This window comes from Pleurodeles waltl, chromosome 6 (genome assembly GCF_031143425.1).
Source record: "Pleurodeles waltl isolate 20211129_DDA chromosome 6, aPleWal1.hap1.20221129, whole genome shotgun sequence".
Taxonomy (NCBI): domain Eukaryota; kingdom Metazoa; phylum Chordata; class Amphibia; order Caudata; family Salamandridae; genus Pleurodeles; species Pleurodeles waltl.
In genome coordinates this window covers 208,363,499-208,385,101 of record NC_090445.1, presented here as the reverse complement: position 1 = coordinate 208,385,101, position 21,603 = coordinate 208,363,499, and positions in this window count along the sequence as shown.

Sequence of the window (21,603 nt, the reverse complement as noted above, 5' to 3'; positions counted from 1 at the left end):
CGTGGACACCATTACACAAGTGCACTACATATAGGTCAATACCTGTATGTAGCGTCACAATGGTAACTCAGAACATGGCCATGTAACATGTCTAGGATCATGGAATTGTCACCCCAATAACATTCTGGTATTGGGGGGACAATTCCATGCATCCCCGGGGCTCCAGCATAGGGCCCGGGTACTACCAAGCTAACTTTCCGGGATTTTCTCTGCAGCTACCGCTGCTGCCAACCCTCAGACAGGTTTCTGCCCCCCTGGGGCCTGGGCAGCCCAGTCCCAGGAAGGCAGAACAAAGGATTTCCTCTGAGAGAGGGTGTAACACCCTCTCCCTTTAGAAATAGGTGTGAAGGGCCTGAGAGGAGTAGCCTCTCCTGGCCTCTGGAAATGCTTTGAAGGGCACAGATGGTGCCCTCCTTGCAGAAGCCAGTCTACACTGGTTCAGGGATCCCCCCAGCCCTGCTCTGGCGCGAAACTGGACAAAGGAAAGGGGAGTGACCACTCCCCGGGCCAGCACTTCCCAGGGGAGGTGCCCAGAGCTCCTCCAGTGTGTCCCAGACCTCTGCCATCTTGGATGCAGAGGTATGAGGGCACAATGGACACCTCTGAGTGGCCAGTGCAAGCAGGTGATGTCAGAGCCCCCTCCTGATAGGTGCTTACCTTTGTCTGTAGCCAATCCTCCTCTGAGTGCTATTTAGGGTCTCTCCTGTGGGTATCTCACCAGATAACGAATGCAAGAGCTCACCAGAGTTCCTCTGCACTTCCCTCTTTGACGTCTGCCAAGGATCGACCACTGACTGCTGAAGGACGCCTGCAAAACCGCAACAAAGTAGCAAGAAGACTACCAGCAACATTGTAGCACCTCATCCTGCCGGCTTTCTCGACTGTTTCCTGGTGGTGCATGCTCTGACGGCTGTCTGCCTTCTCCCTGCACTGGAAGCCAAGAAAAAAATCTCCTGTGGGTTGACGGAATCTTCCCCCTGCCAACGCAGGCACCAAACTTCTGCAACACCAGTCCTCTGGGTCCCCTCTCATCCTGACAAGCGTGGCCTCTGGAACACAGGAGCTGGGTCCAAGTGTCCCGACAGTCCAGTGGCCCTTCTGTTCAAATTTGGTGGAGGTAAATCCTTGCCTACCCACGCCAGACAGTAATCCTGTGTACTGCATAACTGCAGCTGCTAGGGCGTCTGTGCACTATTGCAAGACTTCCTTCATGCACACCCTAGCCCAGGTCCCCAGCACTCCGTCCTGCATTGCCCAACTCGCTGAGTTGGACTCTGACTTTGTGGGAATCCCTTTTGTTGTGCTGAGTCGACCATTGTGCTCAGATCTTTTGAATGCCTGTTCAGGTGCTTCTGCGGGTGATGCCTGCTTCTGCTTGGGCTTTCTGTGTTGCTGAGCGCCCTCTATGTCTCCTCCTCCAAGGGGCGACTTCATGGTCCTTCCTGGGCCCTGGCAGCACCCAAAACCTTCAACCGCGACTCTTGCAGCTAGCAAGGCTTGTTTGCGGTTTTTCTGCATGGAAACAACTCTACGTCCTCCAGCACGCCATGAGACATCTTCTGACCTAAGGAGAAGTTCCTGGCACCTTCCTTTGTTGCAGAATCTTCGGCTTCTTCCACCGGGAGGCAGCCCTTTTGCACCTTCATCCGGGGTTTAGTGGGCTCCTGCCCCCCCCCGGACACTTGCGTGACTCTTGGACTTGGTCCCCTTCCTTTACAGGTCCTCAGGTCCAGGAATCTGTCTTCAGTGCTTTGTAGTCAGTTGTTGTCCTTGCAGAATCCCCTATCTCGACTTTACTGGGTAGTAGGGTAACTTTACTCCTACTTTTCAGGGTCTTGGGGTGGGGTATCTTGGACACCCTTAGTGTTTTCTTACACTCCCAGCAACCCTCTACACACTACATTAGGCCTGGGGTCCATTCATGGTTCGCATTCCACCTTTGGAGTGTATGGTTTGTGTTGCCCCTAGGCCTATTGTCTCCTATTGCATTCTATTGTGTTCTACAATGTTTACACTACTTTTCTAGCTGTTTACTTACCTGATTTTGGTTGTGTGTGTATATTTTGTGTATATTACTTACCTCCTAAGGGAGTATATCCTCTGAGATACTTTTGGCATATTCTCACTAAAATAAAGTACCTTTATTTTTAGGAACTCTGAGTATTGTGTTTTCTTATGATATAGGGGATCATTCCGACCCTGGCGGTCCATGACCGCCAGGGCCGGGGACCACGGAAGCACCGCCAACAGGCTGGCGGTGCTTCCAGGGCCATTCTGACCGCGGCGGTAAAGCGGTCAGAAAAGGGGAACCGGCGGTTTCCCGCCGGTTTTCCCCTGGCCCAGGGAATCCTCCATGGCGGCGCTGCTTGCAGCGCCGCCATGGGGATTCCGACCCCCTTCCCGCCACCCTGTTTCTGGCGGTTTTCACTGCCAGAAACAGGATTGCGGGAACGGGTGTCATGGGGCCCCTAGGGGCCCCTGCACTGCCCATGCCACTGGCATGGGCAGTGCAGGGGCCCCCTAACAGGGCCCCATTAAGATTTTCACTGTCTGCTTTGCAGACAGTGAAAATTGTGACGGGTGCCACTGCACCCGTCGCACCCTTGCAACTCCGCCGGCTCCATTCGGAGCCGGCTTCCTTGTTGCAGGGTCTTTCCCGCTGGGCCGGCGGGCACCCTTTTGGCGGTCGCCCGCCGGCCCAGCGGGAAAGTCGGAATGACCCTCGCGGTCTTTTGACCGCGGAGCGGTCTTCCGACGGGGTTACTTTGGCGGGCGGCGGAGTGGAATGACCCCCATAGTGCTAAGTGATATAATTGGTATAGTAGGAGCTTTGCATGTCTCCTAGTTCAGCCTAAGCTGCTCTGCTATAGCTACCTCTATCAGCCTAAGCTGCTAGAGCACTTCTAATCTACTAATAAGGGATCACTGGACTTGGCACAAGGTGTAAGTACCACAAGGTACCCACTATAATCCAGGCCAGCTTCCTACATGGGTCCACAGCCACAGGATGTGGGGTTATTTGCATCCGCTGTCCAGTGGCTTTTCCTATTTTGGCTCTGCAATCTAGGGTAAGTACAACCCTTTCAGCAGTTGACTGCCAGTGAGAGCAATGGTTAGCAGTAACAGGCTTCTCAGGGAGGTTCATGTGGGGTTGCTAAGCAAGCAACACCACCCCCAGTTCTGCAATGAGATAGTTATTTATAAAAGACAAGTATTTTCTTACAAAGACAGCAAAGTACTGCACACTGCAAAAATGCTGGACTACCTGAATTGCAGATGTGAGTCTCTTATGTTTTAAGTGGGACACACTTCCTCCTCTCTTCGTACATTAGCAACCCCTTCCTTTGTCTGGGTCGTAGGATTCCCAGCGTTAATGTGGAGTAGTTTATAGTATGGCTGCTGAGCCTTCCCTCCCACTTCACTCAGTGTACATTCTCAGTATACAGACACACTGGGAAAGAGTTGGGTAGAGCGGTATCCCTGCCCTGTGCTGTGAGCCTGCATTGTCGTAGATCTTTAGAGCACTGTCTGCTGAGCGAGTACCTCCGAACTAGTGGTGCAGGGAATTTTGCACCCTGTGACATAATAATACATATTTCTTAGACACACTGGGATGGGAAGATGGAGGGGGTTTGGGAGCGGAGGAAGAGGTAGTGGTTGTAGGAGGTGTACGTCTGCTGAATTTGGGTGAAGGTGCATGTGCCGGAAGCTGTTGTGAGGTGGATGGCTGTTGGGTGGGTGTGTGAGTGTGTTTGTGTACTTTGGGAGGAGGGCTCATAGACACACTGGGAGAGGACACAGGGGATGTGTGATTGGTAGTGGGGGTGATGATTGCACGTGAGCGGTGTGTGGTGATGGGCGTGCTGATGATAGAGGTAGTGGGTGAAGATGTAGTGCATGCAGGTGTGAGTGGAGACGAGACAAGGAGGGAGGAGGAGGACGTGGAGGAGGGGGACACAGTGGAGGCAGTGGATGTTGGTGTGTCTGCATGGGGATGGTGCTTGTGTGAGTGCCTGTGGGATGTGTGGTGCTTATGTTTGCTATGTTCACTCTTGTGTGTTGATGAGTGTGCATGCTGGTCTGATGGTGTGCTTGGGATAGGCTGAGGTGAAGGGGATTGGGTCTGGGTAGAGGAAGTTGGAGGTGGGAGGCTGGACAAAGGGACAATGGCTGCCATCATTGCTGAGGCCAGAGCCTGAAATGCTCTCTGTTGGGCTGCCACGCCAGAATGAATGCCCTCCAAGTATGCATTTGTTTTGCTGCAAATGCCTCTCAACACCCTGGATGGCATTCAAAATGGTTGATTGCCCGACAGTGAGGGATCTCAGGAGGTCAATAGCCTCCTCACTGAGGGCAGCAGGACTGACTGGGGCGAGGGAGATGCCCGCCCTCCTGGGTGAGCGGGCACGTGAAACTCAAAGAGGGGCTGCTGGGAGGGCGGCGCTGGTAGGGGGATGGCGGCTGTACCTGTTGTTGCGGTGGCCCCAGAGGTGCCCGCCACAGCAAGGGAGCTCCCATCAGAGGAGGAGTCGCTGTCGCTGGTGTCTGCTCCTGTCCCCGTCGTGGAGCTCCCCTCGCCCTCCGTCCCACTGGTGCCTTCTGACTTCGTAAATTCACCCTCCAGGGCCATGTGGGTTGCAGCCCCTCCTGCTCTGGTGCCAATACTCCTCCGCCAGATGATGCTAATGCACACAAGGACAGGGTGACAAAACAAAAAGGGGGAGAAGGACAGAGGAGAAACATGGTCAATGCCTGAAACACCACTACCGTTGGCGGACACAACACACAGGGAGCAGCCCTATGCACTAAGCCATGCACTAACAGTGGAGGGGAAAAGCACATGCCCATGGGGGACTCTGTCTAGACCCATTTCATGCACAGCTGGAACCCATAGGAGCCGGATTAGGTGTAGAGGGCAAATACTACCTTTGGGGTTGTAGTGGGACAGAGCCTGCAAATCAATGGATCTACCTTTGCACGTCTACCCTGGCCTGGGGGAACCCACAGCCCACCTCCCCCATCCAGACACCTCATCAAGCGTGCAGTCATCTGAATGAGAGTGTACTCGCCCCCTTGTGGCTGCTGTGATGCCCTCAACTCAGGATATGACACTGCCAGGACCCGGTACATCAGGGGGGTCATGGTGCGACGGGCACCCCTTCCATGTTGGGAGGTCATCCCCAGCTGGGCCTCTGCCATCTTCTTGCTCCAGCGGCGCAGGTCCTCCCATCTTTTCCGGCAGTGGGTGCTTCGTCTATGGTAGACCCCAGAGTCTGCACTCCCATGGCGATGGCACGCCAAATACCCTTCTTGTGGTGGGCGCTGACCTAGAGGAATAGTGAAGTAAAAAAGGATGTTACTCCCCCGTACAGTTCTTCTCACACATTGGCCACAAATCTCCCACCCTGTCCCAGAAAAACATACACTCACCATCCTCACATGCTGGCCTGTCCCCCCCTGTCTCTTCCATCCATGACACTCCATACAATCATGTCCCATCCAACATGCACAAGGTTCACTCACCTGTTTGTCTGGAGGACCGTAGAGTAGCGTGTAATGGGGGAGGACCCCATCCACTAGTTTTTCCAACTCCTTTGCAGTGAAGGCAGGGGCCTTATTCCCAGACACTGTGGCCATTGTCGCTTCCAGATGCAGGTCACAGCAGCACTTGCAGTGTAGGTCCTCCCCTGTTGAAGGTCAGGTATCAAGTGAGGGAACAGATAGAAAATGGCATACATCGTCATTGGCTCCTGGAAAACATAGGGCCCAATGACAACCAATGCTGAATTGCGCAGCGGTCTTCGACCGCCTGCCGCCACACTGCACAATGCCAGCGCAGTTGCCTCATTTCCCCTTGTCCCTCCTTACAGGTCAGCCAGCCGCCATTTCAGGGGGCCACATGGCAGGCCAACTAACTGCTTCACAGCTATTTTGGCCAGGAATATGGACAGACAAAGGCACAGAGAGATAATTTCACGATTGTGCTAAACAGCCTTGTGAAACCTATGTGGTGTATGACCCTCTGCTCACGCGTCTCCTCCATAGGGCATGTCCGCTGGGGCAGGTGATGAAATGGTGGCATCCTCCGGTGTACAGCCCCCTGGTGGACCTGTCGACAATGGATGACAGACACATCATTATCAATTACAGACTTGATCGTGCCACAATCCAGGAACTGTGTGCCCAGTTGGAGCCAGAACTGATGTCAGCTATCCGCCATCCCACAGAAATCCCCCCTCTAGTGCAGGTCCTGTCAGTGCTCCATTTCCTGGCAAGTGGGTCCTTTCAAACAACAGTGGCCATGGCATCAGGGATGTCCCAGCCAATGTTCTCTAACGTGTTGTCCAGAGTGTTATCTGCCCTGCTGAAACTCATGCGCGGCTACATCGTTTTCCCTCAGGTGGAGGATCTGCCCACAGTGAAAGGTGACTTTTATGCCCTGGGACATATCCCCAACATCATTGGTGCCATTGATGGTACACATGTGGCATTTGTGCCCCCCCCGCAGGAATGAACAGGTGTACAGAGACCGCAAAAGCTACCATTCTATGGATGTGCAGATGGTGTGTTTGGCAGACCAGTACATCTCCCATGTGAATGCCAAGTATCCTGGCTCAGTGCCTGACGCTTACATTTTGAGAAGTAGCAGCATCCCTTATGTGATGGGGCAACTGCAGAGGAACCATGTGTGGCTAATAGGTGAGCCCAAGGGCCCCACACAATTTAAATAGGTGTCTGGGTATGGGAGATTCCATACTGTTTGGAGGATGTCTAACAGTTGCCCCTCAATATTTACAGGTGACTGTGGTTACCCCAACCTGTCATGGGTACTGACCCCAGTGAGGAATCCCAGGACAAGGGCAGAGGAACACTACAATGAGGCACATGGGCGAACTAGGAGGATAACAGAGCGCACCTTTGGCCTCCTGAGGGCCAGATTCCGGTGCCTCCATCTGACAGGTGGCTTCCTATACTACTCGCCGAAGAAGGTGTGCCACATAATCGTGGCATGCTGTACGTTGCACAACCTGGCTTTGCGACGCCAGGTGACTTTTCTGCAGGAGGATGGGCCTGATTCTGGTCTTGTGGCAGCTGTGGAGCCTGTGGACAGTGAAGAAGAGGAGGCAGAAGAAGAAGATATGGACAACCGAAACAACATCATCATGCAATACTTCCATTGAGACACACGTAAGAGCATGGCACTGCTTCCCACATCTCATACTACTGTAGGACATAGCATAAATCTGCCTTTTTACCTCTGTGCATGGACCCTGACATGTCACTTTGCCTTTCTATTTCACAGATCCTGGTTCCACTTTGTGCCCTCTGCTATGTTTACTGCTGCCCAACAACTGTGTAACATTGGTATGTGAACATGAACATTGACATTGCTATATTTCAGAGAGGTTGCAATTACATATTTGTGAAAGTACAGACTGACTCCAGATTGATTTGTGATTCAAGGGTGTTTATTTGGTCTGCCAGCACCCCTGCAATGGTGACTAGGGTGTTGTTAATGGACTTCAAGTCCTCCCTGATCCCCAGGTACTGTTCGTCCTGCAGCCGCTGGGTCTCCTGAAACTTGGCCAGTACCGTGCCCATGGTCTCCTGGGAATGGTGGTATGCTCCCATGATGTTGGAGAGTGCCTCATGGAGAGTGGGTTCCCTGGGCCTGTCCTCCCCCTGTCGCACAGCAGTCCTCCCAGCTTCCCTGTTGTCTTGTGCCTCTGTCCCCTGAACTGTGTGCCCACTGCCACTGACCCCAGGCCCCTGATTGTCTTGGGTTGGTGGGTTTGCCTTGGGTCCATGTAGTGGTGGACACACTGCTGATTGACATGTCCTGGGGACAGTGGCATGGGCCTGCTGGGTGGGTGCTGTGGTGGTGTTTCCTGAGGGGGGAGGGTCTGTGGTGGCTTGCTACTGTGGCAAGGGGAACCAACTGTCAAGAGGTCCCTGATGGGCCGGGCTGGTCATCTTGATCCAGACGTGCAGAGCTGCTGTCATCACTGTAGGCCTCTTTTGTGGGGGGGGCTGGATATGGCTGGCACCTCCTGTCCGGTGACGTTGGGTATGGCTTCTGTTGGGGTGTAAATGCATAGTTTTAGTATCTGTGTGTGCCATCTTGTCTATTGGGTGAGCTACCCTCTACTCCTGTGCTTGCAATATTGTATTAGCCCTTGTGTGATTAGTGTTTTGGGGTCTGTATGGGTATCTGTACTGGACATGCTTTGCCAATGGGTGTCCAGGCTTTGGTGTTGCATTCAGGGCTTGGTATTGGGATGTGTGGGTTGTGATAGTGGGGCATATGTGAGGTGTTGGAGTGATGGGGTGAGGGGGTGGGTGGGGGTATATGATGGCATGCAGGTAGGGTGTGGGGGATATAGTAGTAAAGATTTGAATTACGAGAGTCCAGTCCTCCTGCTACTCCTGCAAGGTCCTCAGGATGCAGTATTGCCAAGACTTGCTCCTCCCATGTTGGTAGTTGTTGGGGAGGAGGTGGGGGTCCACCGCCAGTCCTCCGTACAGCAATCTGGTGTCCGGATACCACTGAACGCACCTTCCCCCGTAGGTCATTCCACCTCTTCCTGATGTCATCCCATGTTCTTGGATGCTGTCCCACTGCGTTGAGCCTGTTGATGATTCTCCGCCATAGCTCCATCTTCCTAGCAATGGAGGTGTGCTGCACCTGTGATCCGAATAGCTATGGCCCGACCCGGATGATTTCCTCCACCATGACCCTGAGCTCCTCCTCAGAAAACCTGGTGTGTCTTTGAGGTGCCATAGTGTGGTGTGGGTGATGTGTGAGGTAATATTTGTTGTGCTGTGTGATGTGTTGTGTTGGGGTGTGTTTGAGGTGCGTGGATGTTGTATGAGTGATGTTGTGGTGTGCCTGTGGATGCTGGTGTTGTGTTTGCTATTCTCTCTCTCTCTGCTTTTAAAAAAAAAATGTGTTGTAAGTGTTTGTGGGTAATGTGGGTGTGTGTTTTATAGTTGTGTGAGTGTGTGGGTGTGGTGTGTGTATGTGTATCAGGTGTGTGTATTTCGAATTGTCCAATGTAGTTGTGTTTTGTAAGTGTGTGTGTATTTTGAGCGTTGCGGTGTGTACCGCCAATGGATTACCGTGGTTGAAAGACTGCTGCGTTGATTCGTGGGTCATGATAGTGTGGGCGTATTCTTGCTGGAGTGACGGTGTAGGTTTTGGCATCGCCAGTTTATCACTGACCTTTGGTGTGGCAGATTTGTGTGGGTGTCTGTATTGTGGCGGATTCCGAGATGTGGGTTGTAATACCTGTAGCGGATTTCCGCCGCCGCCACGGTATGTTGGTGGCCTTCAGCACGGCGGTAAGCGGGATTTACCGCCAGGGTTGTCATGAGGGCCATAATGTATTTAATATTTCCAACTTTGAAAAAGATTTAGAAATACATATCAATTACTCAATTTAAATATTATTAACAATTAATTTTAAAAGTATGTCAATACCTTATCAGCCTAGTTCTCAACAAAATCAACAATCCAATACTAAAATATAGGGTACTCACAAAAATATAAATATTTAAATATAGTGTACATTTAATAGAATATAAATTAATAGAATATCTTAAAATAAAACAATGTACATAATTAATCATAAATTACATAATTAACTATTAAAAAATTAATTAGCAGTAAAATAAAAACGTTTTACTTTCATTAATGTCTGACCTTATTGCCCTACAAAACCCATAATCCACTATTAAATATAAATTACCAACAAAAAAAAACATTTATGTATATGGTAAAATTGTTAAATAATAAACAATTAAAAATGAATTAGCATTCATATAAAGTTATTACTAATATAAAAAACTAATTTAAAAATGTTCCCACCTCATTGTCCAATAACAACCAACATCCCTCCACTATAATAAAATACTTATTCAATAGTACAACCTAAACTTAATATTTTAACTAGTATATATTTAAAAACAATATTTTAATATCTATATTTAAGTAAGCAATATTAAATACAATTATATTATTTAAAAGGATATTCTATGCCATAAAAACAATATTCTTGACAATGATATTCTTTGACACGATATTTGTTTACTACTGATATTTTTGACACAAAATGTATGTATCACAATATTAAAACCTCTATATTTTGTCTATCGGAGGAGGAATTTGGATGAGTATTTGGTGGACTCTCAAGTAAAGTGGGTAGGATCCATATTAAGTTTCTTGCATGATGAGGTGGGTAGGATGAGTCTTGTGTCTAACTGGGTGACATTGTACAGTTCTGTGTAATAAGAAACAATATGATTTTATGGCTCTTCAGACTTAGATCACAGACTGGTCTGCCAGAGGCTCATAAATTGATCTTGTGCAGCAAAAGGAAACAAGGGTTGGAGAGATGATGAGAAAAATGGGGAGAGGATGGATGAATGTGCATGAGAGGCAGGATGGATGTAGAAGAATGGAGGGAGGATGGCTGGAGAGGTTGATGGATAGAGAGGAGGATGAAGGGATAAGTGGAAGGAGGACTGGATGATGAATGGATGAAGAAAACACAGAATTGATGGAGAGAAAAGACTGGTTGTTGGAAGTAAAGAGGGCATGTAAAATAGATGGAAGGGAAGAATTTTGGAGAGATAGATGGATCGACGAAAAAGAAGAGAGAATGAAGCACGATTAATGAAAACAGTAGAGAAAATAGAAAGATGGATGAGTACGTGGAAAAGCAGAGAAAGAATGAGGAAGAAGGACAGAAAACTGAAAAAAGGTCAGAGAAAAAACATTTACGACTTTCTTCCAAACAACTGCACTCACTCGTTTGCTCAGAGGTGTTTGAGTCATGGTTCAAAGTGTTTTTTTTAACATTTTTTCATGGCTTACTCCATTTCTGGCCAACCTAAGCTTAGTGGCCCTTCTGATGTAATTTCTGCTGGTATTGAGATCCCCTGATGGTGGATTTGGTAAGGGCTTTGAGATCAGGGTGAATGGTCTTACCCTTGGACTGAGGCAGAAGGTGGGCAGCCGAGGACATCTGTTGTTGACAGATGTCTGTTTCCCCTACATCTAAAACTGGCAGCTGGTCTCTGAGGATTTGTACTGACATTCAAAAACATGTTTCCTGATCAAAGTCATGTCCTTATTCAAGGTCTCTACTTGGTTGCATTGACTAAGACCCACATCCAGCTGGCAAAGTAACCCCCAGGAGAGTTACTTTGATGTATTAGTTATTGATTGAAAAGTGTGTTTGTGCAGATTTAAAAGAAAAAAAGGAGCCTGCCATGTAAAGTCTTTGGCATTCCTCAAGTTGGGACGCTTCCTGGGATTGCATCCACTTCATTAATGATAAATTTGTTTCTGATAAAGCAGAGCGGTAGCTGTCAGAGGCAATATGCGCCTGTTGACTCGGGCACTTGTGCAGGTCTACACAGCAAGATCTAACTCAAAAACAATAATTGCTCAGCGCATTTTGCTTCGCAGCATTTTACCCATTTTGTGTTTATACTTAAGGGCCCCGTTTCTAAAATAACCCGGATCAGTAACATTTATCTGCAGTTAATTATTTTTGTTAAGATCATGGCACTCATTATGACTTTGCAGGGTCTTTTTGAAAGACAGACAAAGCCGCGAGCGCCAGAAGACCACCAGTGCTGGTGGTCTCCTGCCCAAAATATTATGAGTACTGCAGGGTTTCTGCCACATTTTGGGTGTAAATCCTGCAGTAGTCGTGCTGGCGGGCAGAGGCACATGTGCGGTCCCACCACCGGTCCCGCCTCAGCAAAAGGAATCCACTAGCTGTATTACGACTTGTAATATGGCCTGGTGGTATCCTGATGCCGGGGTGCAGCCGGCGGTGGAAGCGCCTGTTCCCTGCCAGACAACCTCCTCGCAGGACAAGGTAAGTTGTGTATGCGTGTGTGTATGTGTGTGGGAATGGGGGTGTGTATCTGTGTGTGTATGCATGTGTGTATGGGTAGGGGAGGGGGCGATGTACCTGAAAGGGGGGTGGGGGATTCTGGAATGGAGAGATTTGGGGGTGAGTGTGCTTGCTGGGGGGGGAGTCATCTGCCGGTGAAAGGGAAGAAATTATTTGTCACCGGTAGCCTTTCCACCAGGGTTTTCGTGGCGGTGCTACCGCCGCAGAAACCCTGGTGGAAAGCCGGCAATGAATACCGCCGGCGGTCTTCATTGGACCGCCGGGTCAGAGATGCTCATCTCAGGCCCCTCGGGTCCAACCGCCCTGGCGGTCTGAGCGGGATGGGGCAGGTTGGCAGAGGCCAACCCGACACACTCATAATTTGGCGGTCTTCACTGCAGGCCTGTTGGCGGTGATACCGCCACCGTGGCCCTGGCAGTCAGGAGACTGCCAGGGTCATAATGAGGACCTATATAACTAAGCATTTTAAAGTCAAGTCAAAGTCCTCAGAAAATCTTTTTAAACAAGTCCACCAATTAAAATACTTGATTTCTATTTTATCTTCTCGGTTGATGCTCATCTCCATATGTTCTCCAGACAAATGGAGGCATGGTGGGTGGGGAAGAAGAGAGAAGCACAGCTGTGAAACATCCGCTTGGGTTCAGAAGCACAATTCCAAACTCCTTTGGTTTCCCTCAGTCTATCTCATTTTGATGATACAATGAGTAACCATATGTCAGATCCTGTTGGGGAGGCCATGGGCCAGGAAGGGGTATGAGTTGTAGAAATGTAGCCTCTTTCTAGCCTTGTTACCCCCGCTTTTGGCCTGTTTGTGAGTATATGTCAGGGTGTTTTTACTGTCTCACTGGGATCCTGCTAGCCAGGGCCCAGTGCTCATAGTGAAGACCCGATGTTATCAGTGTGTTTGATATGTGTCACTGGGATCCTGCTAGCCAGAACCCCAGTGCTCATCAGTTTGTGGCCAATATGTGTTCCCTGTGTGGTGCCTAACTGTCTCACTGAGGCTCTGCTAACCAGAACCTCAGTGTTTATGCTCTTTCTGCTTTTAAAAATTGTCACTGCAGGCTAGTGACTAATTTTACCAATTCTTATTGGCACATTGGAAAACCCTTATAATTCCCTAGTATATGGTACCTAGGTACCCAGGGTATTGGGGTTCCAGGAGATCCCTATGGGCTGCAGCATTTCTTTTGCCACCCATAGGGAGCTCAGACAATTCTTACACAGGACTGTCACTGCAGCCTGAGTGAAATAACATCCACGTTATTTCACAGCCATTTTACACTGCACTTAAGTAACTTACAAGTCACCTATATGTCTAACCCTCACTTAGCGAAGGTTAGGTGCAAAGTTACTTAGGGGGTCATTTTGACCTCGGCGGTCTTTTCTCAAGACCACCGAGGGATCGCCGTGCTGATGACCGCCAGTGGTGGCGGTTTTCCGCTCGGCGTATTATGACTGTTGGCAGCTCTCTGTCCTTTTTCGGACGGAGAGCAGCCAACAGTCATACTGGCGGTCGGCAGGGAAGTGAAGGTTGCTCCACCTCCACCGCCACGTCAACAGAACACCGCCCACCGAATCACGTCCTGTGATTCGGCGTGGCGGTGTTCTGTTGACGGTGTAGTGTCGGCGGAGCAGCCCCCAGGGATCCCGTCCCCTCCCGGAGGATCGACGGACCAGGTGAGTCAATCGTCCGTTAGGGGAGAGGGGTTGTTGTGTGTTGTGTACGTGCATGGGGGTGTGCGTGTGTGTATGCTTGTGGGGGTGTTGTGGGTTTGGGAATGAGTGCGTGTATGTCTGTATGGTTGTGTGCGTGTATGTTTGAATGTGTGTGTGCGTGTCTGAGTGTGTGTGTGGATGTTGGCATGTATGTCGGTGTGTGTGCGTGTATGTGTGTTGGGGGTGCCTGCGTGTGTGTCGTGTGTGAATGAGTGATGTGCTGTTGGGGGTCGGGGTGGGGAGGGGGGTCCTGCCACCTTTGGGGGGTGGCAGGGGTGTTGGGGGGGTATAGGGGAAGGAGTCGGGGTGGGGGTGTGGGGTGGTAGAGACCCCTATCAGTGCCAGGGAAGGAATTCCCTGGAACTGATAGTGCTCACCGCCATGGTTTTCATGACGGTTCCAAACCGCATGAAAACCATGTCGGTCAGCCGGGTCAAAATACCTGGCGGGCGGAATGGAGAAGTGGCGGATGACCATGGCGGTAACAGCCATGGTCATAATTCCACAAATTTGACCGCCAGCCTGTTGGCGGTCTTACTGCCGCTTCTCTGCCGTCTGCCAGGGTCGTAATGACCCCCTTAGTGTGTGGGCACCCTGGCACTAGCCAAGGTGCCCCCACATTGTTCAGGGCAAATTCCCCGAACTTTGTGAGCGCGGGGACACCATTATATGTGTGCACTACATGTAGGTCAATACCTATGTGTAGCGTCACAATGGTACCTCCGAAAATGGCTATGTAACATGTCTAGGATCATGGACTTGTCACCCCAATACCATTCTGGTATTGGGGGGACAATTCCATGCATCCCCGGGGCTCCAGCATAGAGCCCGGTTACTGCCAAACTAACTTTCCGCAGTTTTCTCTGCAGCTACCACTGCTGCCAACCCTCAGACAGGTTTCTGCCCCCCTGGGGCCTGGGCAGCCCAGTCCCAGGAAGGCAGAACAAAGGATTTCCTCTGAGAGAGGGTGTAACACCCTCTGCCTTTGGAAATAGGTGTGAAGGGCCTGAGAGGAGTAGCCTCTCCTGGCCTCTGGAAATGCTTTGAAGGGCACAGATGGTGCCCTCCTTGCATAAGCCAGCCTACACCGGTTTAGGGATCCCCCCAGCCTTGCTATGGTGTGAAACTGGACAAAGGAAAGGGGAGTGACCACTCCCCTGAAAAGCACCTCTCAGGGGAGATGCCCAGAGATCCTCCAGTGTGTCCCAGACCTCTGCCATCTTGGATGCAGAGGTGTGAGGGCATAATGGACACCTCTGAGTGGCCAGTGCCAGCAGGTGAATGCCAGACCCCTCCTGATAGGTGCTTACCTTTCTCTGTAACCAATCCTCCTCTGAGGGCTATTTAGGGTCTCTCCTGTGCACTGGAAGTCAAGAAGAAATCTCCTGTGTGTCGACGGAATCTTCCCCCTGCCAACGCAGGCACCAAACCTCTGCATCACCGGTCCTCTGGGTCCCCTCTCATCCTGACAAGCGTGGTCCCTGGAACACAGGAGCTGGGTCCAAGTGTTCCCGCCAGTCCAGTGGCCCTTCTGTCCAAATTTGGTGGAGGTAAGTCCTTGCCTCTCCACGCCAGACAGTAATCCTGTGTACTGCATGAACTGCAGCTGCTAGGGCTTCTGTGCACATTTGCAAGACTACCTTCGTGCACAGCCTAGCCCAGGTCCCCAGCACTCCGTCCTGCATTGCCTAACTCGCTGAGTTGGACTCCGACTTCGTGGGACTCCCTTTTGTTGTGCTGAGTCGACCATTGTGCTCAGATATTCTGAACGCCTGTTCAGGTACTTCTGCTGGTGCTGCGTGCTTCTGCGTGGGCTCTCTGTATTGCTGAGCGCCCCCTCTGTCTCCTCCTCTAAGTGGCGACCTCCGGGTCCTTCCTGGGCCCTGGCAGCACCCAAAACCTTCAACCACGACTCTTGCAGCTAGCAAGGCTTGTTTGCAGTCTTTCTGCATGGAAACAACTCTGCATCCTCCAGCACGCCGTGTGACATCTTCTGACCAAAGGAGAAGTTCCTGGCACCTTCCGTTGTTGCAGAATCTTTGGCTTCTTCCACCCGGAGGCAGCCCTTTTGCACCTTCATCCGGGGTTTAGTGGGCTCCCGCCCCCCCTGGACACTTGCGTGACTCTTGGACTTGGTCCCCTTCCTTTGCAGGTCCTCAGGTCCAGGAATCCGTCTTCAGTGCTTTGCAGTCAGTTGTTGTCATTGCAGAATCCCCTATCTCGACTTTACTGTCTTTCTGGGGTAGTAGGGTAACTTTACTCCTACTTTTCAGGGTCTTGGGGTGGGGTATCTTGAACACCCTTAGTGTTTTCTTACACTCCCAGTGACCCTCTACACACTACACTAGGCCTGGGGTCCATTCGTGGTTTGCATTCCACTTTTGAAGTATATGTTTTGTGTTGCCCCGAGGCCTATTGTCTCCTATTGCATTCTATTGTTCTACACTGTTTGCACTACTTTTCTAACTGTTTACTTACCTGATTTTGGTTGTGTGTGTACATTTTGTGTATATTACTTACCTCCTAAGGGAGTATATCCTCTGAGATACTTTTGGCATACTGTCACTAAAATAAAGTACCTTTATTTTTAGTAACTCTGAATATTGTGTTTTCTTATGATATAGTGCTAAGTGATATAAGTGGTATAGTAGGAGCTTTGCATGTCTCCTAGTTCAGCCTAAGCTGCTCTGCTACAGCTACCTTTATCAGCCTAAGCTGCTAGAACACTCCTAATCTACTAATAAGGGATCACTGGACTTGGCACAAGGTGTAAGTACCACAAGGTACCCACTATAAGCCAGGCCAGCCTCCTACATGGGTCCACAGCCGCAGGATGTGGGGTTGTTTGCATCCGCTGTCCAGTGGCTTTTCCTATTTTAACTCTGCAAACTAGGCTAAGTACAACCCTTTCAGCAGTTGACTGCCAGTGAGAGCAATGGTTAGCAGTTACAGGCTTTTCAGGGAGGTTCATGTGGGGTTGCTAAGCAAGCAACACCACCCCCAGTTCCACAGTAAGATAGTTATTTATAAAAGACAAGTATTTTCTTACAAAGACAGCAAAGTACCTCACACTGTAAAAATGCTGGACTACCTGAATTGCGGATGTGAGTCTCTTAGGTTTTAAAGTGGGACACACTTCCTCCTCTCTTCGTACATTAGCTTCCCCTTTCTTTGTCTGAGTTGTAGGATTCCCAGCGTTAATGTGGAGTAGTTTATAGTATGGGTGCTGAGCTTTCCCTCCCACTTCACTCAGTGTACAGTCTCAGTATACAGACACACTGGGAAAGACTTAGTTGGGTAGAGCGGTATCCCTGCCCTGTGCTGTGAGCCTGCATTGTCATAGATCTTTAGAGCACTGTCTGCTGAGCGACTACCTCCGAACTAGTGGTGCAGGGAATTTTGCACCCTGTGACATAATACTGAGTACTTTATGATGGCATCCTTACTGCGTATGAACAGTTGAAGTGCTGTGTCTGTGATGGGGGGGATGAGGACGTAGAGGGTTTCAGAAAGTTTTAAAATGTCTACATGGTCATGCCCACTTGGTTGGCATAATTGTGTAACTAAAAAACATAAGAGGAACTACTGATGCTGCATTCTACAATATTCCTCCCTTGGCGGTTTAACCTCTTGATTTTGAGCTCTGTAGATTCAAATGAGAGACAAAATATGCCTTTAGTTACCACATGAAGCCCAAAAGTAGAATATATAAATATACATATATATATTATCTACTGGCAGTTGCCAGTAGGTAGTTATAGTATTGACCTAGTACCTCATTCCGAGTTCGGCGGACGGGATGACCCACCCGCTGAACTTCCAACAGGGAGGTTGTCGCCTTACTGGTGACCTACCCGCCAGACCTATTATGGCTTTCCCGCTGGGCTGATGGACGGAAACCAAGGTTTCTGCCCAGTGGGAAAGTGGCAACAGCATTGTCCCCACCTCGTAATTGAGCCGGTGGCAATGGTGCCGCCCGCAAGGTGCACCAGCATTGCAAGGGTGCTGTGCAGGGGGACCCCTGTGCAGGGACCCCATGTGGCCCCCTGCACCTGTTCTCCACCAGTGTTTTCATGGGGGTGAAACCGCTATGAAAAGGCTGGCAGAGAACCAGGTCGTAATCAGCAGGGCGGTGCCTCCCTGGCTGATTGCGACCTGCACCCACTGTCAGCCTGTCGGGATCACCGATCCCGGCGGAGACAGTGGTACCTTGGCAGTCTGACTGCCAGGGTCGTAATGTGGATGTCGGACCACCACAGCAGCCACTGCAAGTCTGGCAGTCCAGTGAGTACCAGACGCATAATGAGGCCCATAGTTTTCATTGGAAAAGCGTTTTTTGTTTTGCCAATAACTTTAGTGCTGTTTGACAAATCCTCACCTAGTTTGCCATTCACTTCAGCTGCTGTCTTGAAAGTTTCAGGGTGCTTCGTCAAGCAAGGGCAGAGAAAAAGAGAGGTTCTTTTCCCCATACAACTTCCCATAGACATGACTACAGCATGAACCACTGGACGGAATTGCACCAAATTTGGCAGAAAGCTAGATCTTGATCCGGCTAGCATGAATTTCGTAATTTGGTGCAAATCTGTTCAGTAGTTATGGAGATATTAAAGGAAAGACAAAATATACCTATCTAGGGACACAGAACCTCCGGGGATACAACAGATCTCATGCTGAGATTTGATTAACTGCCAACACTTAAACCTGAAAGTGTTGCCAAACATTTTGAGACTCAGAGCCAGCCGAGTTCCGAAACAAAAGTTTGAGAATGGCTGAAATCTTCTCTGCCTGAGGCGCCATTAATACTTCCCCTAACAAATAACCCAGGCACTTTACTCGTCAGGCTGCTAGATGACTCTTCCCTGGTTTCACCATCGGGCCTTCAGATCGTAGTGTCTGGAGATCACTTTTCAAGTGTGTGATATGTGCCTCCCAGGAGGGACTATATATAATTATGTCATCTACATAGGTCACTGCATGAGTATGGTGAGGTTTTAAAAGGGCAGTCATCATTCTCTGGAAGCTAGAAGCAGCCCTAGGCAACGCGACAGGGAGAAAAGTAAATTGGTATAATCCTTCTGGGGTGGAGAAGGCAGTATTTTCTTTATCCCTAGGTTTAAGAGGAACCTGCCAATAACCCTTACACGGGTCTAGAGTACTGATGTATTGTGCATCTCCAGTTTCTCTATCATCTCATCGATCCGGGGAATAGGGTACTTATCAAATTTAGAGATCTTATGTACCTCCCTGAAATCAATGCAAAACCGCGTGGAGCCATCCGGTTTTGGAACCAGGACGATAGGTGAATTCCATTCACTCATAGAGGTTTCTATAACACCCATTCTCAACATGTTTTGTACCTCACTTTCAAAAGCCTGCTATGTGTCTCAGGCATCCTATTGGGTTTTAGGTGCACTTTTTCCCAGGTTCTGTATTAATTGAGTGATGAATTATGTGTGTTTTCCCTAAAGTGGGGAAGAATATCTCCTGATAGGGCCCTAGCTGTTTAGCCAATTTTTGTTGTTGGTTTGTTCCCAGATCAGGGCCAATACATGTTGAGGGTTGGTCACTATTCTGTGGCATGGTACCAAAAGGATTGGAAGGGGGCCCTACCCACTTCTTTAATAAGTTTATGTGATACATGTGTGACTCTTTATTCTCTTCATTAACCTCTACTCTGTATGTAACTGGAGTCACCTGCTCTACAATGGTAAAGGGTCCTTACCACTGGCACAACATTTTGTTGTCAGAGGATGGGTGCATTAGCAATACTGAATCACATACTGTGAACACTCAGATCTTTATGCTTTTATCATACTGCCCTTTTGGGGCTTGTTGAGCCTTCTCTAGATTAATTCTTGTTATCTCTTGTATCTGGCTTACATGGGCCTTTAGTCCGGTTACATATTCTAACAAGGGCTTACAGTCATCCTTTTCCTGTTCCCAAGATCTCTTGGTCACATCCAAAAAGGTACTGGGCTTTCATCCAAATACTAATTCAGTTGGCAAAAAAAACAGTATTACTCTGCTCCTGGTATCTGATAGTAAAGAGGGCTAAGAATAACATCTGCTCCCACTTTTTGTCCTCTAGGTCTAATAGTTTTTTCAACTTGGTCTTCAAAGTGGCATTTAGAGTTTTAGCAGACCGCCTGCCTGGGATAGGTATGCAGCACTACGCACCTGTTTTACTCCCAGCTGCTCACAAATTTGTTTCATCAATTTGGAGGTAAAAGGGGTACCTTGGTTCATTAATATTGCCTTGGGGAAACCGACCATTGAAAAAAGCTAAATCTTGGTTTTAGCGATTTGAGGGGCAATTCGGGTGGCGTATAGAAACTGCCTCAGGATAACGGGTGGTGTAATCCACCAATGCTAGCACAGATAGACAATCACTTTGGGAATGTACCAAAGGACCAATGATATGCTTCCCTACTCTGGAGAAGGGTTCATCAATCATGTGCAGGGGAAGCAAAGGGGCCTTCCTTAGTTGATACTGGCTATGCTTTTGACACACTGGGCATTCCCAATAATATTTCCTAATGTGACTATAAATATGTGGCCAATAAAACATCAATCAGACTCCCAGATGTACTCATCCTGGTAAACAGGCATGACCCATGATGCTTTCAGCTTCTCCGCTCTCCTTTGTCTCCTACTTTTCCAATCCTTAGGAAGGGGCCATTCATTATCCTCCACCTGGGAAAAAGGAGTGCTTTCCCACCACAAATCGCCCTCTCTCCAGGTTTCCTGCACCAAGGACTCTAATCTGGTGTAATCAGTACCCACGATAAGGGGTTCTGGCAGCCAGGGTATTATTCCGACCTGCAGCGGGACTGTGGGATTGTCCTCATGTTGCAGATTGATTTTGGTCTACGGGGTACTTCTTCCTGCCCCCAGAGACACATTAAATATTCACCATCCCTGTTGGTAAGAATTTAAGTTTGGTCTTGTAAAACTCACACTTTGCTGTGTTCAGAGTGAGACCTGCATCAGCAAGTAATTGGCACACTTGTCTAAGGACCTTGTCATGTTCCTCTTGCATTGCTCCAAATACCAGTATGCCATTGCTATAATTAAAAGCATGCATGACTGGCTGAATTATTTGACGTAAAACATCCTGAAATATTTTAGCAGCTGAAGACATTCCAAAACTCAACCTTTTGTATCTGAACAAACCAACTTGAGCCAAAAAAGTAGTGATGTACCTGCAGTTCTCTTCCAACTCGAGTTCCTGGTATCCCTTGTTCAGGTAAAGACAGAAGAAGACTTTGGCACCATTCAGTTGCATGATCGTGTCTGCCATGTGTGGACCAGGATATCTTTTTCTTTCGATTGGTTTGTTGGCCTGGCACATATCAACACAGATGCGCATTACACCTCCACTGTCCTTTTTTGGCACGACCGCTATAAGCGAAACCCATGGCATAGGACCGGTGGAGCGTTCAATGATGTTATGCTTCAACAGTCTTTCTAGTTCTTTCTCAACAGCTTTTTGCAAATGAAAAGCAACTCGGGTGCCGTTGAGCAACAGGGCGAATGTCCTCATTAATGTGAAGTCGCACTTTCATTGTCTCGAGCCTTCCTAGGTCATGAAACGACAACCAAAACCGATTTACAATTTCAGATTACGTGTGAAGGTTGTAATTGAGAGATAACAATCCCATGTCAGTGGCAAAACTGAGTGGGCATGCACTAGACAAAATTCCGTGAAGAACTTGAATTGGCTCTTTGACTGATATTGCCTTATGTCGCATTGTCTCTATGAATGACCCTTGACTCTATAATGGTTTATAGGCAGCTCATGTGTATACCTTCGTGTTTGACAGATTGAGGCATGGCACAAGAGACAGGCTATTAAACTTCTCTACTGGCATGATGTTAATAGATGCACCACTGTCTATGAGAAAGGTTATGGGGCAACCATTGACTTTTATTATAATCTTAGGGCAGTGTCCAA